The following is a 13,897-nucleotide window of genomic DNA, read 5'->3' as shown; positions in this document are numbered from 1 at the left end:
TTGATATTCTATGTGGAAGAGACCCCAGAAACTAAGCTCTTTCTCCTATTACTCTATCTCTATGAGCATGTGAATTGTCTGAGGGCCCATCTACTCTGCTGTATAATGCAGTTTCAAATTGCATTATATGGCATTGCAATGAGGCCTCTGACATGGGTTTGAATTATGCAGCTCTTCAGACGTCATCAGACTGCAAGTTCGAAGAGCCCTAGCTGGCATAACAAGTTTTCATGGATGCTGGTTGCATGATTCTCCCATGGGATCTTAAATCATTGTGCTCTATGGGTGCATCTACACTAGGCATGAGCAAACTTCAGCCCTTCAGCCGCTTAAGTGGCTGAGTGGGGAAAGAAAGGGGCCTGAGGCCAGGAATTGTGTGAGCTGAAGTCCAAAACATCTGGAGGGCCGAAGTTTGCCCATGCCTGATCTACACTGTAGAATGAATGCAGTTTGGCATCACTTGAACTGCCTTACCTCAATGTTATGGAATCCTGGGAGTTTCAGTTTGGTCGGACACTAGCACTCTTTGCTAGGGAAGGTGAAAAGCCTCATTATAATTCTATTCTGAATGTTATTAGGTTCCTTTCATCGGGGTATTTTAATCTAATGATTTTATCTTATATTGCTGCTATAGTTCCACCCCCCCAACTCTGAAGTTGACTGAATGGCATTGGTGGTTGTTTGATATTATTACTGTTTTATAAACCTTTGTTTTAACTTCTGTTTTATCATCTTCTTGTGTTTTAAACTGTGTATATTGTTAATGTATTTGCACTGTTACTTTTGTAACATTGTGAGCCGCCCCGAGTCCCCACGGGGAGATGGTGGCGGGGTATAAATAAATAAATAATAATAATAATAATTATTATTATTATTGTAAAGCTACACCTTCCAGGATTCCATAGCATCGAACAATGGTGGTAGATGCGGTGTCAGAGTGCATTCTTCCTACAACAATTCTCAAGTGAAATCTAAAATCAATACACTTAATGATATGGGAGCATGACCCCATTTAAAATTAATAGTTGGCAACCTTATGCATTGCATTTGGGGACCAAATGTTTCCAAGTTCTGGGAACAAAAGGGAACATGGGGCCTTTGCCACCCATTCCTGCAGCCAAATCGGACCCCTTTGTTGGAGGATAAAAGAGGCAGCAGAACGAACCATTTAATTTAGCCTTAATCGGATAATCTCCCTTCCCTGAAAAGTCCAACATCTGTGGAAGCTAATGGGATTTGTCCCACCAAGGGTCCTTTTAATCCACCTTTTGAAAAAGGAACCTCACTCCCTCTTTTCATTTCTTGCTTCTCCCCATAATCTTCCATCCTTGTCCCTATAGCGGGAGCTTTCATGGATGCCTCTACACTGTAGAATTAATGCGGTTTGATACCACTTCAACTCCCATGGTGCAGTGCTATGCCATCCCAGGAGTTGTAGTGTGGTGAGGCATCAGCACTCTTTGGCAGAGAAGGTTCAAGACCTTGTAAAACTGCAACTCACATGATGGAATTGAACAATGGCAGTTAAAGTAGTGTCAAGCTGCATTATTTCTACAGTATAGTTCAGTCATGGGCAAACAGTAGGCTGTTAGGAATTGTGGGAGTTGAAGTCCAAAACACCTGGAGGGCCCAAGTCTACCCATGCCTGGTATAGTTGTACCCCAAGTTTGCTAGGCAAAGCAATTCAAGAAAGGAAAGACTTTCTGGGTATATTTCAGATTTCAATATTAATGACAAAAATAAGTAGTATGATTTTACATAGGTTTGTGCTACATTAGAACAGAAAAGACAAATATCACTTAAGTAAAAGTTGGAAGTTGTAGATGTAAATAAATAGAAGCTTTACCATGGTTTCTGAACCAAAGTTTACCCTGCAGTGTAATAACGTGCCATTCAGGTTTCTGAAATAAGTAACAGTAACTTTACTTTATTTCAACAGATCAAACAGAGCAACAGTAATCTCTCTGATTTCTTACAGAGAACAGAGGGAATAAACAGTCCTTTTAAAACAGTCTTTAAATATGCCTCATTGCCTTAATGATCAGGCTTCAGAGAGTCGGCAGCCATTAATTCCCTGACTGTTTCTCTTCGCTCTCCAAAGTGAAAATGACAGTTAAAACCGTTTCTCTCAGCAGCAAGCCAGAGACAGTAGCCAATCAGAATGTTGGCTCCTAGCACACTTAGCCAATCAGCTGCTGACACATGGCTTTCCAGTCAACCCATTACATCATGGTGCCTTTTACACATGTCCACAAAATAAACATTAAATATTAAATAACCAAAAATAAAATAAAATAAGGTATAAACACTAAACTAAATAAAATTAGATGTAAACTAATCTGGGAGCCTGCTATTGCAACCCATCCAATTAAGTGATTTAAAACCAGCATAAAAAAAAAGATTAGGACTAAGTACGTTCCAGACTACTTGGAATACTACTAGGACAACTGGAACGTGTCCAGAGAAGAGTGAAGAAAATGATCAAAAGTTTGGAAATCAAGCCCTATGTGGAATGGCTTAGGAGAGTGTTTCTCAACCTGTGGGTCCCCAGATATTTTGGCTTACAACTCCCAGAAATCCCAGCCAGTTGACCAGCTGTTAGGATTTCTGGAAGTTGAAGGCCAAAACATCTGGGGACCCACAGGTTGAAAACTACTGCCTCAAGAAGATGGGTATATTTGGCTTGAAAAAGACTGAAAGAAGGTGACAGAAGAGCCATGTTTACATGTTTGGAAGCATGTCACATTGAGGGCATCTTGTTTGGCCTGCTTGCTTTGTGCTGCTCCAGAGAGTAGGACACAATGGTGACGTGGATTCAAGCTTCCAGAAAAGAGATTCCACTTAAACGTTAGGAAGAACCTCTCAATGTTGCCAGATATTCCGGTGGAGTCTCCTTATCTAGAGATTGGACTGGGTGACCCTTGGGGTTTCTTCCAACTGTATGATTCTATGGGCATAAATAGAATCATAGAATTATAGAATCATCGAGTTGGAAGAGACCTCATGGGCCATCCAGTCCAACCCCCTGCAAGAAGCAGGAAAATCTAATTCAAAGCACCCCCGACAGATGGCCATCCAGCCTCTGCTTCAAAGCCTCCAAAGAAGGAGCCTCCACCACAGCCCGGGGGAGAGAGATCCACTGCTGAACAACTCTCACAGTGAGGAAGTTCTTCCTAATGTTCAGGTGGAATCTCCTTTCCTGAAGTTTGAAGCCATTGTTCCGCATCCTAGTCTCCAGGGCAGCAGAAAACAATCTTGCTCCCTCCTCCCTATGACTTCCCCTCACATATTTATACATGGGTATCATTTCTCCTCTCAGCCTTCTCTTCTGCAGCCACGGACAATGCGGTTGCTGTTGCCCACTTTTGGTCTAAAACTATTTAGCTGCTTGTGATTTCCTTTATTTTATCACTTTTAAACTTATTTATTATGCAATGCTTTTGACACGAAATAAATAAATTCTGCAGGCTAAACATGCCCAGCTCCTTAAGCCGCTCCTCATACGGTTTGTTCTCCAGACCCTTGACCTCCTCGGGATGCTTTCCAGCTTGTCAACATCTCTCTTCAATTGAGAGGGTTTTGAAGATATCTTCCTTTGAGGTTATCCTTGCTTAGTTTCTCCATACCTCACAACATCTGAGGATTCCTGCCATAGATGTGGGTGAAACATCAGAAGAGAATACTTCTGGAACATGGCCATACAGCCTGGAAAACATACAACAACCCTGTGATCCCGGCCATGAAAGCCTTCGATAACAGATCTTCCTGCAATGCAGAATAGGGTTGGACTGGATGGCCCTTGGAATCTCTTCCAACTCCAGGATTCTATGATTCTAAGTCAGTTAGCCAGCCAGCTGGCCTGCTTGCCTGCCTGCTTTTCAGGCCTGTGGATAGCTTTGAAATGCACCCGCCTGGCACAGAAAGGGCTCTGTGTGTGTGCTTTGGGGGTGTGTTTCTCAACACCTGGCCTCCTGCTCGAGCCCTGAGTCGGTCAGTCGCGTGGACAGCAGAAGGCAAAGAAGGAGGGGAGGCATTTCAATTTGTAAACACAGGCCCAAGGTGCGAAAAGAGCCGGGATCAAAGGCCCCATTTGCAATTCCACCATGAGAACAGGGGCGCCGTGGGGAGCGCAGGAGAAAAGGGCAATATTTTCCCAAGGGAAAAGTGACACCTTCCAGCTGGCAAAGCCGACTTGGAAGAGTTGAGGGCACACTCCTTGCTTCCAGACCCATTGCTTCCAGCTCCTGGGTTTTACTTCAAACGTTAAGGTCGCTTCTGCACTGCCATATAAAATTCAAATTATCTGCTTTGATCTGGATTACATGGCAGTGTAGACTCAGACAATCCAGTTCAACACAGATTATTTGATTGGATAATCTGGATTATATGGCAGTGTAGAAGGGGCCTGTGAGAGCTAAGCCCTTTGCAAGGCTTCTTTTGGCCTACAAAAATGCACTCTGCACATGCTCTGAATTGAATTTTTTGGTTCTCAAAAGGCATCTAATCTGATTCAAAGATAAGTCTGATTTAAAATAGATTTAATTAAATAGAACAGGCATGGGCAAACTTGGGCCCTCCAGGTGTTTTGGACTCCAACTCTCACAATTCCTAACAGCCGATAGGCTGTTAGGAATTGTGAGAGTTGGAGTCCAAAACACCTGGAGGGCCCAAGTTTGCCCATGCCTGGTGTAGAAGTTACTGTGCCCATGAGGTTTGGAGGATTCTGGGAGTTGTAGTCCTAAAAATATCAGTTTTCTTCAAGCTCTGCCTTGCAAATCACCCTTCCCAACCAGGAACCCAATGTCCAATGTCTCAGTTCAGGAGTGTTATGCTGGCTGTGCATGATAGGATCGCTAGTGAAAGATATCTGGGTTGAGGGAGACTATGTCTGGGTTCTGGTTATGGGATGATGGGAGTTGAATTTCTGTGGGGTAGGGACTTGTTTTGGAAAACATCTCAGATGTGTGTGGATTCCTCAGGACGAGGCACTCTGTGTATGACCAGAGATGTTGTCTTAATACATCCCAAAATGTAGCCTTTGTCCCCCATTAGGGTTGTGCTCTCAAACTGTGTTATGGAAGGCCTTGCAATAGAGAAAATATCCGCCTCCACCCGGTGTTGTGGAATTCTAGAGGAGGAGTTCCAGTGCCTCTGAGCATGAGCAGAGTCCATTGTATCTCATCACCACATAGCAACATTTTACCTTATCCGAGTCAAGAAGAAATTTGTTACAGTTGCCAAACTGGCTATTACTTCCTCACTATTTATAATTATAATTTCACTGTTTGTTGACATTGCAAGAAACTTACCAATGTTTTATGTTGTTGAAGGCTTTCATGGCCGGAATCATTGGTTTGCTGTGAGTTTTCCGGACTGTATGGCCAGGTTCCAGAAGCATTCTCTCCTGATGTTTTGCCCACATCTATGGCAGGCATGCTCAGAGGTTGTTGAGGTCTCTTGGAAATTAGTCTAGTGGGGTTTACATATCTGTGGAATAATGTCCAGGGTGGGAGAAAGAAACAAAACCTCTCTGTTGGAGGCAAGTGTGAATGTTGCAATTGATTAGCATTGAATAGCCTTGCAGCTTCAAAGCCTGGCTGCTTCCTGCCTGGGCGAAATCCTTTGTTGGGAGGTGTTAACTGGCCCTGATTGTTTCCTGTCTGGAATTCTCCTGTCTTCTGAGTATTGTTATTTATTTACTGTGCTGTGGTCTGGAAACAGAATATTTTGGGGCTCTTAAAAGAATGAATATGCAACCTACTGTTACTTGGAGCAGCTGTTTTGCAGGCTGACTAATCTGGATCTGAGACTCTCCCTTCGTTAAGATATTCAAGTGAATACATGCAACGTGGAAGATGTGAAAAAAAATATGGCGCGTTGGTTTAAAAAAAAAAAACTGGGCTCGCGCTGTGAGCAGGATTCGAACCTGCGCAGGGAAACCCTATTGGATTTCGAGTCCAACGCCTTAACCACTCGGCCATCACAGCCACCTGATGCGTAGAAGGGGGGCCGCGCGCACCTATCCTTTGCTTTGGCATTGCCTTCCTTGCAATGCAAAGCCTCTTTTTGGAGTGTACCATTTCAGAGATGGAGGGGGAGAAAACAGTTCCAGGGACCCAAATGCTTCTTTCTGCGCACGCGTGTCGCCTCTTACGGAGTAGTAGAATCCTAGGCCAAAGCTGTAATATAATAACCATCTTTGCATCTCAATTTCTAGCTGCAGGGACCCTGCAATTATTCAATTGTTTGGGCCCACTCACCTGCGCTCTAAAATGGTATGTCCCCTTTGAGTCCCAATTTTGAAGCTGAAACAGAAAAGCAGGGCAAGCACTGAGCCTTATTTTTGGGACTGAAAGAGAAAAGAAAGGCAGGTAGGACACAGGGTGTATCTACACAATAGAATTAATGCAGATCACATCATTATCATCATCATCATCACCATCATCATCAACAACATGTTTGTTGCCAAAGTGGAAGGCCTACTGTATTAATTTAATTTAACTTTACTTTCTTTGTGAAACCAGGACATTTCATAACTTTCATAATTTACATGATGTGCTCATTTCTGTCTTTATGAAGAGCTCACATCCCAAAATTTGGGATGTTTTAGTTTCTCCCTATGTCTACAGAAAAAGATTTTTAAAATCCCTGATATAAGGGGCATCCCTTATTTCAAATAATGCCTGGCAAGTCTAGCCCAGAAACTTGAATGAGAGGGATAGAAAAATAGATGGATATAGACAGATGGATATATGGATGGGAAGATGGATAAATGGGTAGCTGGATATAGAGGTAGGCGTGTAGATGGAGAGCTGAATAGCTGGATAAAGGGATAGCTGGATAGAAAAATAGATGGATATTTGGATGGATAGCTGGATAGATGAATCATAGAATCCTAGAGTTGGAAGAGACCTCATAGGCCACCCAATCCAATCCCATTCTGCCAAAAAATAGGAAAATCACATTCAAAGCACCCCTGGCAGATGGCCATCCAGCCTCTGCTTAAAAGTCTCAAAACAAGGAGTCATCACCACACTCCGGGGCAGAGAGTTCCACTGCTGAACAGCTTTGTCACACAGTGAGGAAGTGCTTCCTGATGGTCAGGTGGAATCTCCTTTCCTGTAGTTTGAAGCCATTGTTCCATTGTGTCCTAGTCTGCAGGGCAGCAGAAAACAAGCTTGCTCCCTCCTCCCTATGACTTCCCCTCACATCTTGATCTATGGCTCTCATCATGTCTCCTCTCAGCCTTCTCTTCTGCAGGCTAAACATGCCCAGCTCTTTAAGCCGCTCCTCATAGGGTTTGTTCTCCAGACCCTTGATCCTCCTCTGGACATATGCCAGCTTAGAGTCAACATCTCCCTTCAATTGTGGTGCCCAGAACAGGACACAGTGTGATTCCAGGTGTGGTCTGACCAAGGCAGGATAGTGGGGGAGCATGACTTCCTTGGATCTAGGCACTAGACTCCTATTGATGCAGGCTAAAATCCCATTGGCATTTTAAGCTGCTGCATCACATTCTAGGCTCATGCTTAACTTGTTCCCCACAAGGACTCCAAGATCTTTCACACATCTTGCTGTTGAGCCAGGCATCATCCCCCATTCTGTATCTCTGCATTTCTCCCTGTTGAACATCATTTTGTTAGTTTTGGCCAATAATCTGTCTAATCTGTTCAGATCGTTTTGAATTCTGCTCCTGTTTTATGGAGTATTAGATCTCCCTCTCAATTTGGTCCCGTCTGCAAACCTGATAATCGAGCCTTCTAACCCAAGTCATTAATAAAGATCCTGAACAGAACTGGGCCCCGCTTGTGGCACTCCACATGTCACTTCTTTCCAGGATGAAGAGGAAGCATTGGGGAGAATCACCCTCTGGGTTTGTTCACTTAACCATCTACTGAATAACTGGATAGAAAAAATGGATATGTGGATTGATGGCTGGATGGAAAAATAGATGGACATGGATGGATATCTGGATAGAGAAATACATTGACATGGATGGATAGCTGAATAGAAAAATAGATTGATGTGGATCGATAGCTGGATAGAGAAATAGATTGATAGCTGGATAGATGAATAGCTGGATAGAGAAACAGATGGATATGTGGATGAATAGCTAGCTAGCTAGATGATTGTCGCACCTCAGGTTAGCTTCACCTTGCTAAAGACACCAGGCTGCACACAGATCGTAGTCTTTTGTAGTTTATTAGGAAATAGGGAAAAGAAAGTTCATAAAAGGTAAAAGTTCAGTTCTAAAAGATAGTTACAAAAACAAGGCTGTGGGATAAATCCATGGAAACATTAGGCATGAAACAAGGTCCTTAAAACAAAGCCAAAGTCCCAGAAACAAGGATACATCCAGGCTACAAGATAATACAGGAAAGCAGACTTGGTTCTTGATTCAAGCAAGGAAATTGCTTTGATGAAGATTTCTCTCTCAGCAGACTGTTTTAATAGCAAAACATGAAGGCATTTCTTTGTCCTTTGACCTCCCTCTTATTTGCTATTCTGAAACTTCTGCACAACCCCTGAAATTCCAAAGGACTAGCTCGATCTAGAGAAGCGGCCTCATTCAGGGCCGTAGCCAGAAAAAAATTTCGGGAGGGGTTTTGAAAATTTGGGGGGGGGGGGTGTTGAACCCCTAGCACACACTTCTCCCCGCTACAAACCTGTCAATATCTGCTTGAAATAGTGCCTGGAGGGACTCTTAATGTTTTGCGTCTCATAGACTTAGCATGGGGATTTGGTTAACCAGTTAAAATTCATGAGTAAACCAGGTTTTTTTTATAACCTGAAAAATTTTGGGGGGAGGGGGGGTTTGAACCCCTAAAACCGCCCCCTCGCTACAGGCCTGGCCTCATTGCTTTCAAGGCCACAGGGCTTGTTAGTGTTATCAGGCTGAGGCTGGGAGCTGCTCTCCCTTTCTGCTTCTTGCACCTGAAAACCATCATCATTAACAACATCATTTCTTCCCGTGGGAAAGCCTCCCTGCTCCTCATCTCCCACAGCAGGAACACTCTGCACCTGAATCCCATCATTCCCATCAGAGTCATCTTGAAACTCATCCTGAACCTGAATCCCGTTATCTTGAAACTGCATCCCAGAATCCTCATCAGAGTCACACAAAGGCAGAGTCACAACAATGATACTATTTAGTGTGGGTTTGAAACCTCTGTCTCCTGCTCAGCACCAAAGGCCCACTGTTGGGAGTTCAGTCAAGGGCAGTGAGTCAAGGCTGGGTCTATTTTCTGGGAAGATTAAGGGGCTCTTAATAGGGTCAGTCCCATTCCTTTAATTAAACCTGCAACGGTCCTTGACTCCAAGGTAGGCTTCAGTGGTGGCACCTAGGAGCTCCATGCTCTTCTTTTGGTGGGCCAGTGCTGTTTCTTTGTTCAAAGCCCTGGCAATATTGGGGTGGTGTTGCTGGGGTGGAGGTCATCCTGGGGGCTTTTGTCCCGGAGAACTGTCCCTCCCTGAGTCCCATCCCTGCCATCCTCCCCATTTTCATTAGCCACGCACAGCTGCCCTCCTAATCCGCCAGCTTCTCCACCTCCTGGTTCTTGTCTCAGTCGGGCACCCCAGAAAAATGAGGCTTTTCCTATATAAGAAACAATAGCTTATTTCCCCACAGACACACTTTCAAATCCAAAAAGTAAAGAATACTCCAAAAAAGCCCCTCTCTCATTAACATCCCCTAACTCTTGATAGGTTCACCATTATGTTAGAGCAGGCATGGGCAAACTTGGGCCCTCCAGGTGTTTTGGACTTCAACTCCCACAATTCCTAACAGCCGGTAGGCTGTTAGGAATTGTGGGAGTTGAAGTCCAAAACACCTGGAGGGCCCAAGTTTGCCCATAAATGTGCTAGAAGACGTCAATGCAGAACTCTTCATCTGTCAATTCATTGTGTTTATGCCAATGATGCAGGACATGTATCCTTCTAGGTGTTTTGGACTTCAGCTCCCAGAATTCCTGATTACCGGACAAGCTGGCTAGGGCTTCTAACAATTAAAGGCCCAAACACCTGGTTTATGCCCATCTTTCTCTTGGGATGGAATACAAAAACCGAAGACAAACACCTGTTTCAACTTGTGCAAAACCAGGTACTTTTGCTAATTGTTATAGCAGTCATGGCATCAATAGGTCAGAGTGAAGTAAAGGCCGCGTTTTGGACTGGAGTCCCCAGAATCCACCAGATATCATGGAGTTCTGGTCCAAAGAAGTATATCACTTCGTGGAGACTGTAGTAGATGATGGTGGCTTTTCCAGTCAAACGTGGGTATGATCAACTGGTTCCACTGTGATCCATTAGGATTTGGAGGCCCTATCTATACCGCTATATAATGCAGTTTCAAACTGCATTATTTGGCCATATATGGAAATGGGACATATGTATGTAAGTATGTATGCATATATATAGGCGCCCCTGATGGTGCAGCGGGTTAAACCGCTGAGCTGCTGAACTTGCTGACCCAAAGGTTGGTGGTTGGAATCTGGGGTGCGGGGTGAGCTCCCACTGTTAGCCCTAGCTTCTGTCAATCTTAACAGTTTGAAAACATGCAAATGTGAATAGATCAATAAGTGCTGTTCCGGCAGGAAGGTAAGAACGCTCCATGCAGTCATGCCAGCCACATGACTTTGGAGGTGTCTATGGACAACGCTCTTTTTAAAGCTCTTCGGCTTAAAAATGGAGATGAGCATCAACCCTCAGAGTTGGACACGACTGGACTTAATGTCAGGGGAAAACCAAAAATTCATTCTCATATATGTGTGTGTGTATATATATATGTGTGTGTGTGTATGTGTGTGTGTGTGTGTATATATATATATATAGGTAAAGGTTTTCCCCTGACATTAAGTCCAGTCATGACCGACTCTGGGGGTTGGTGCTCATCTCCATTTCTAAGCCGAAGAGCCGGCGTTGTCCGTAGACACCTCCAAGGTCATGTGGCCGGCATGACTGCATGGAGTGCCGTTACCTTCCCGCCGGAGCGGTACCTATTGATATACTCACATTTGCATGTTTTCAAACTGCTAGGTTGGCAGGAGCTGGTGCTAACAGCGGGTGCTCATTCTGCTCCCGGGATTTGAACCTGGGACCTTTCGGTCCGCAAGTTCAGCAGCTCAGCACTTTAACACACTGTGCCACCACCAGGGGCCCATATATACATATATACACACATATATACATACACACACACACACACACACACACACACGATTCAGCCCAGATCACAGTGCCCCCTAGGCCCCTCCTGGAGTACTGCAGCCCACTCCCCAATATTCCCATTTGCTGAGTTGGGTGTCAAATGGGTCACTTGGCAAGTTGGACCATCTTGAGTTGTGAACAATTCCCCCAAAAAGGTGTGATTAGGAAAAGTCCGGGACCTGAAGCCAGCTCTTGTTCCCACGGACTAGAAAGAGAGCATTTGCGAGGAGGTGATAGTCATAAATGCCTAAATCAGCCACAACTTGCTCTTAAAAACAAGGGGTGGTCAAGGGATGGGGTGATAACAGCAGAGGAAAAACAACCCAGCCACCCGTACCATGATCCTATTGACCATCCCTCCTCATACTTACACCGAATGGGGTCAGGAAGATGGAGATGGTTGCATTTGAAAAATATCGCCACCTTGCACAATCACCTGATGTTTTCTTGAAAAGCAAATCATTGCAGCGGGGATCTTGCCTGCAATATGAAAAAGGGAGAAAAAGAAGCTTATCTGAGTTTAATAATAACAAAAACAAAAATGTTATTTCTTATTTACCTCTCTTTGCAGCATGAGATGGGACACAACATAGGCTCCTACTATACTGCCATATAAATCCAGATTATCCTCTTTGAACTGGATTTTGTGGCAGTGTAGACTCATGTAATCCAATTCAAAGCAGATCATGTGGATTACCTGCTTTGATAATCTGTATTATATGGCAATATGGAATGGGCCATAGTTATATTAACATACACAGAGCAGAGATTAATAATAGGCCACCATTCACCCCTGTGTTCCTTTAAATAATCAGCTCAAATGCAAGTAAATTGAGTTCAGTGTGTTCTTCCAAAGTAAAGGTGAGTAGTGTATGTGCCTATAGGGGTACGTCTACAGAATGAATGCAGTTTTGTGGGTTGCTGTGAGTGTTCTGGGCTGTATGGCCATGTTCCAGAAGCATTCTCTCCTGACATTTCGCCCACATCTATGGCAGGCATCCTCAATGGTTGTGAGGTCTGTTGGAAACTAAGCACGTGAGGTTTATATATCTGTGGAATAATGTCCAGGGTGGGAGAAAGGACTCTTGTCTGTTTAAGGCAAGTGTGAATGTTGGAATTGGACAACTTGATTGGCATTGAGTGGCCTTTCAACTTCAAAGCCTGGCTGCTTCCTGCCTGGGGGAATCCTTTGTTGGGAGGTGTTAGCTGGCTCTGATTGTTTCTTGTCTGGAATTGCCCTGTATTCTGAGTGTTGTTCTTTATTTACTGTACTGATTTTAGAGTTTTTTTTTAATACTGATAGCCAGATTGTGTTCGTTTCCATGGTTTCCTCTTTTCTGTTGAAATTGTCCACATGCTTGTGAATTTCAATGGCTTCACTGTGCAGTCTGACATAGTGATTATTAGAGTGGTCCAGCAACGTTAGGAGAGAATGCTTCTGGAACATGGCGACACAGCCTGGAAAACTCACAGCAACCCAGTGATTCTGTCCATGGAAATCTTTGACAACACAATGCAAGATTGCCCAAACCCGCTTTAGAATGAATGAGCAAAAAAAAAAAAAAAAAATCATGTTGCATTGGCCGGGAATCGAACCCGGGCCTCCCGCGTGGCAGGCGAGAATTCTACCACTGAACCACCAATGCTCTGGAAAACATCTGGATTTTCCCCTGTGAGATGCTGCTGCCTGATGCTCACCTAAGCCAGCACTTACACTCCATTCTCCAACTTTCCCATTTTCATTTCCATGATGAGAAACACATTCATCTTTTCCAGCTATTATCTAGATAGAGTTTCACTTACCCAACATTCGCTTATCCAATGTTCTGGATTATCCAACGCAGTTTGCCTTTTAGTAGTCAATGTTTTTGTAGTCAGTGTTTTCAATACATTGTGATGTTTTGGTGCTAAATTTGTAAACACAGTAATTACTACATAGCATTACTGCATATTGAACTACTTTTTCTGTCAAATTTGTTGTAAAACTTGATGTTTTGGTGCTTAGTTTGTAAAAGCATAATCTAATTTGATGTTTAATAGGCTTTTCCTTAATCCCTCCTTATTATACAAAATATTCTCGTATCCAATGTTCTGCCGGCCCATTTATGTTGGATAACTGAGACTCTACTGTATTATTAAATGTCCAAACATCTACATCAGGAATGGGCAAACTTAGACCCTGGGCCCTTCCATACAGCCATATAATCCGGAATATCAAGGCAGATAATCCATAAAGTCTTTTTTGAATTGGGTTATCTCCTTCCACACAGCTGAATAAAATCCTACATTATCTGCTTTGAACTGGATTATATGGCAGCGTGGACTCAAGACAACCCAGTTCAAAGCAGATATTGTGGGATTTTCTGCCTTGATATTGAAGGTTATATGGCTGTGTGGAAGGGCCCTGAGCCAACACTGGCATTGGTGGTTGTTTGATATTATTACTGTTGTATAAACCTTTGTTTTAACTTCTGTTTTATTATCTTCTCGTGTTTTAAACTGTGTATATTGTTAATGTATTTGCACTGTTACTTTTGTAACATTGTGAACCGCCCCAAGTCCCCACGGGGAGATGGTGGTGGGGTATAAATAAAGTTTATTATTATTATTATTATTATTATTATTATTATTATTATTATTATTATTATTTTATTATTATGACACAGCAAACAAGATAGATATGCTGGATTTC

At 43.4% G+C, this 13,897-nt stretch overlaps 1 long non-coding RNA gene and 2 other non-coding genes across 3 annotated transcripts; 1 reads left to right on the top strand and 2 right to left on the bottom strand.

Annotated features, from left to right (window-relative positions):
- The first annotated feature begins 5,379 nt into the window (after positions 1–5,379).
- Positions 5,380–13,813, top strand: LOC134299944 (uncharacterized). Its single transcript, XR_010007191.1, has 2 exons — positions 5,380–6,371; positions 9,941–13,813. It is a non-coding gene; the product is annotated as an uncharacterized LOC134299944 (long non-coding RNA).
- Positions 5,906–5,987, bottom strand: trnas-cga (transfer RNA serine (anticodon CGA)). Its single transcript has one exon. It is a non-coding gene; the product is annotated as a tRNA-Ser (tRNA).
- On the bottom strand, positions 12,781–12,851 carry trnag-gcc (transfer RNA glycine (anticodon GCC)). Its single transcript has one exon. It is a non-coding gene; the product is annotated as a tRNA-Gly (tRNA).
- Positions 13,814–13,897: the final 84 nt, after the last annotated feature.

This window comes from Anolis carolinensis, chromosome 6 (genome assembly GCF_035594765.1).
Source record: "Anolis carolinensis isolate JA03-04 chromosome 6, rAnoCar3.1.pri, whole genome shotgun sequence".
NCBI classification, from domain to species: Eukaryota; Metazoa; Chordata; class Lepidosauria; order Squamata; family Dactyloidae; genus Anolis; species Anolis carolinensis.
Note: the sequence above shows the minus strand (reverse complement) of the source record. Positions and strands in the feature narration are given on the sequence as shown.